The sequence below is a fragment of the Salvia splendens genome, chromosome 15 (assembly GCF_004379255.2).
Source record: "Salvia splendens isolate huo1 chromosome 15, SspV2, whole genome shotgun sequence".
Lineage (NCBI taxonomy): Eukaryota > Viridiplantae > Streptophyta > Magnoliopsida > Lamiales > Lamiaceae > Salvia > Salvia splendens.
The window spans coordinates 33,041,934-33,046,916 of NC_056046.1; the positions used below are offsets into that span (position 1 = coordinate 33,041,934).

At 30.9% G+C, this 4,983-nt stretch overlaps 1 pseudogene; it reads left to right on the plus strand.

Annotated features, from left to right (window-relative positions):
- The first annotated feature begins 3,415 nt into the window (after positions 1 to 3,415).
- LOC121766456 lies at positions 3,416 to 4,659 on the plus strand (annotated as a pseudogene).
- Positions 4,660 to 4,983: the final 324 nt, after the last annotated feature.

Below are 4,983 nucleotides of genomic sequence, written 5' to 3' on the forward strand. Positions count from 1 at the left end.
TGTCGCATGTGGTTTTTGGAGAGGTGAAAAGTGAAAAATAACTAATATACTTAACTTCAATTTTCATGTCCTTCAAATGATTATTTAATACTAGAAACACTAAATTCAATTCAATTACTCTCTATATTTGTGTTGAGATTATAAGAATTATACTACTAATTGATTTACTTTATTTTACTCTAAATTCAGTGTTAGAAAAATTAGTTGGGTAGGTGGAGGAATGTGAAGTTAGGTCAGATTAATTTGTCATTACTCCTTATTGATGTGATGCATATATATTTAATCGATTCGAATATTTATCATGGCACAATTTGCATCTAATACTTTGTTAATTTTGAATTATAATATAACTAAATATTACTTATGAAAAAATATAGTATGGACAAACATGCAAGGAAATTTATGTTTATTAGTCAGCCCATGAATTTATTATTTTTTTCCAATATCATGAATTCCTTGTGGTCTATCTAACCCACCTAGAATAATGGACAAACGGGGTAAGAAATTTATGTTTATTAGTCAACCCATGAATTTATATTTTTGTCTAATATCTTTGAATTCCTCGTGGTCTATCTAACCTACCTAGAATAAAAAAAGGTTAGAAATTATGATAATATTATTATTATACATGGCTAGTACATAACTTCGTGTACAAATTTTTAACATGCATGTTATGTGGTAGCAACTGCAGACATTCACAGTCATTCTATAATTAATTAAACAATTTATTGAAATTATCGGACTAAGACGGGACAATCACTATAAAAAAAGGGTTAAATAAAATGAAATCAAATTTAGTATGCCATTCTATTGTTCAATAAATAAATGATGAATTTGTTGAAAATTTGGTTCAATATCTCTCTAGGAACCGTGCATTTAGTTATATTATAAATCAAAATTGACAAAGTATTAGATGCAAGTGGTACCATAATAAGGATTCAAATCGATTAGTTATATATGCAATACATCAATAAAGAGTAATGACAAATTAATTCGACGTAACTTCACATTCCTCCACATACCCAACTAATTTTCCTAACACTGAATTTAGAGTAAAATAAAGTAAATCAATTAGTTGTATGATTCTTATAATCTCTACACAAATATAGGGAGTAATTAAATTGAATTTAGTGTTTTCGGTATTAAATGATCATTTAAAGGACATGAAAAATGAAGTTAGGTATATAAGTTATTTTTCACTTTTCACCTGTCCAAAACCGTCTGCGACTTCCAGATCCTTCCCCAGTGACGCCGCCCCTGACAGAACCATCCTAATCGAGCTCAGGTCGAAGTTATCCACCAGCGGAATTCTCCAACACTGAACACTTGAAAAAAAGGTCCAATTACGTGGGCCCACCAGGCCATATAAGGGAAACTGAACGAGTCTCAGTTTGTATTTTCTTTTATGACTTTAGGTTATGGCTGGCAAAATTTATTGTATTTATAGGTCATTAGGTATTAAGTTCACTACATTTGACTAATTCACTCACAACATTTGTAAAGTTGTTTTCAATACTTTCAATTTTTCGTAAAATGCGACACAATATTAGACTTATTATTTATTTAGTTTGACTAAAGTTTAAATTTTGTCTCGCATATTTATTTAAAAAGATATTTTGATCCACTGTTTAAAGATTTTGTCCATTAGGTAGAGTACTTGTATTTTAAAGTCTAAAATTAGGCTTGTATATTAAAAAAACATATTTTGTCCTATACATTAATAAATTTTGTCAATTAGATAGAGTACTTGTATTTTAAAGTCTAAAATTAGGCTCCTATATTAAAAAAACATTTTTATCCTATACATTAATAATTAGTAGAGTACTTGTATTTTAAAGTCCAAAATTAGGCTCGTATATTAAAAAAACATATTTTGTCCTATACACTAATAGATTTTGTCAATTAGGTAGAGTACTTTTATTTTAAAGTCTAAAATTGCTCGTATATTAAAAAACATATTTTATCCTATACATTAATAATTAGTAGAGTACTTGTATTTTAAAGTCCAAAATTAGGCTCGTATATTAAAAAAAACATATTTTGTCCTATACAATAATAATCAATTAAGTGTTTTCGCTTCTGGTCCTAACCTATATATTTCAATTCATATTTAACATGTTAATCAAGTCAATCCATATTTATCTCATTCATCAAGTCAAAATGAGATTAATTAACCATTAGTTATTAACAAAATTAGTATTTTAATATGGCCAAGACATATAACCATATCTAGGAATGAACGGCGATTGGGGTCGAGGGGGGCCGACCGACGCCACCGCCGGCCCATGAATACCGCCAGAATCAAGCTTATGCCGTTGTGCTTCAAGTCTTCGACCCAATGATGTAGAAAGAATAGCAGATATGCAACGGCTAATGAAAAGGAGAGTGTTAATCAAGGATCAATTGAGAATTTATACTTTATTTATTGGAGGCTATGAAGAAACTACACGTTTTGGCTTAATAAAGTGTTTATTTAGGCGCTATAAAGTTATTTATGAAGGTATTAAGACACTAAATGTTCTAGTGTATTTTTTTTTCATAGTCATAACATAATTACATCACTTTATATGTGTTCATGGATTAATGTGAAAATCACATTTTATGTGAGAATCGAGAATAATGTTTTGAATGTATAAACTTGGATAATTCAAGGTAAAAATTAACCGTATGAAAATAATATATTTATTCGTGACTAGTGGGATTTTAAAGCATATCTTTCACTTAATTTAATATATAAAAACGCCAAACTATAAACAAAGTTCAAGAAACAAAAGAAAAATATAAGTAGGGTTGAATTTAATATACATCACATTTATTATAAATCCCTTCTGTGGATGTGCCTCTCTCCTATTACACTGGAATTCTTGGTAAATTTGTTTGTCAAATTAGCCGTCGTATGTATCGTGTCAGTGCATATTATTGTAGGATAATTTGCCTATAAATTTATAATATTTAATCAAAATATAGTTTTTGCATACAGACTTTACAATTCATATGTAAATTATCAAACTATTAATTTGTTCTATTTTGCAACCAAACTATTAAATTCACATGTAAACGATCAAACTATTAATTTGTTCTGATTTTGCAACCAAACTATTGATTCGATTTGATTTTGCATTTTAACTATTAAATGTGACATCAACCAAAATAATGTTAAATTTTATAGTTAAATAATTCATTGGTTGAATTATGATTATAGAATTATATCAAACCATTTTAAACTCAAAATCTTAATCGGAAGCAAAATCAGAATAAATCAATTGTGAATTACGTGTTTTAAAATGTTAACAATAATAACACATAACCACATCATACACGCATCGCTAACAAAAGTATTAGACTTAAGTAATAATCTTTAAATGAATTTTTCTGCGTCTATCACTGCATATTTTGACGATCATTTTGTGAAGGTATGGCCGGTATCACTGCATATGTTGGATTTTACGAGATTTGCTCTCCAAAAAAGGTTGAACTCGTCTTTATATCGGCTGCATCAGGAGTTGTAGGTTAGCTTGTTGGCCAATTTGCTAAGCTATTTAGGTGTTATGACGTTGGAAGCGCAGGATCACAACATAATGTCTTTTAATTATTCTTTTAAATTAATTTATAAAAATCCATTCACCAACTTCTTTTTTCAATTTGAATTTGCATAATTTGTTGGTGATTAAATGAATATGGAATATAATAGTAATAATTAACATAAATAACCATACAGTCAACAGTCAACTCTAATTCAAGGTTTAAAATATTCAATAAGCATTATCTTTAATAAAAAATATTAATAAAAATGACCTCAGCAATTATCTTCATACTGAAGTAGCAATTTTCTTTTTGGGGCTGTAATTACTTTATATTTTTTAGAGTTAATTTATTTATATATATTACTTTGTTCAAGGTTGACCTTTTGAAGAACATATTGGGGTTTGATGATGCATTCAACTACAATGAAGAATCGTACCTGAATGAAGCCATAAAGAGGTATATATATAAAGTGACAAAATTAATTAATTTCTTTTACATAGTATATAATTAACTGATCTGACCATATAGATTATGGGCCAACAAGATATTGGGTCGGGTCGGGCCGGTCCAATCCAAAGATATATATATACATATAGCCCATATGGCCCTGGCTAGCCACATAAATAAACAAAAAACATATATTTATGATCAAAATTTCTCTTTCGGTCTAATGAGCACAACCCCGGCCCTTACTTTGTTATCTCTAATAAGTGTATGGAATTAATCACAACTATTTAGGTACTTCCCCGAATGGATCGACATATATTTCGAAACTGTAGGAGGCAAAATGCTCGATGCGGTGCTACCGAACATTAGACCCCACGGTCGCATCACCGCCTGCGGGACGATTTCGCAGTATGACGAGGAGGAGCCAGACGCGACACACAACTTGATGTATGTGATCGTAAAGAAAATCCGAATGCAAGGATTCGTCGTCTTCGACTACTTCATTGTTGAAGGAATTGAGGCTGCGCCAGCTGCTTTGGTTGGACACTTTTCTGGTCGCAATGTGGGAAAGTAAGTTGTTCTTGTGGCTCGTGATTGATCAATTTGGTCCTATCGATCTTGATTTAATGGACGGTGAGGATTGATTTGTGTATTAATTTATATCTAAAATAATTTGTGTAAGCTTCAATAAAGAATTACCATTTCAGAAACGAAAACTTTCATAACCACGAGATTCAAACTTCACAAAAACAAAAGAACGCCGAGCTTCGAACCGCGAAGTCTCGGACGAGATTCCAATAGAAATTAACTAAAAAGCAGTAAATTGTTTCCTCGCCCTACGTGAGGACGGTGGTACACAACAACGAACAACTAAGAGCCCCGATGAACCCTCATAAATCCCCTATGCCCCAAGTGTGTGTGGATTGTGTGTGAAAGTGAGCTAAGAGCGAAAATGTGATGTAAGTCCTCTCATGTGTGTCGCGTGCTCTCTATTTATAGATGCGGAGTCGA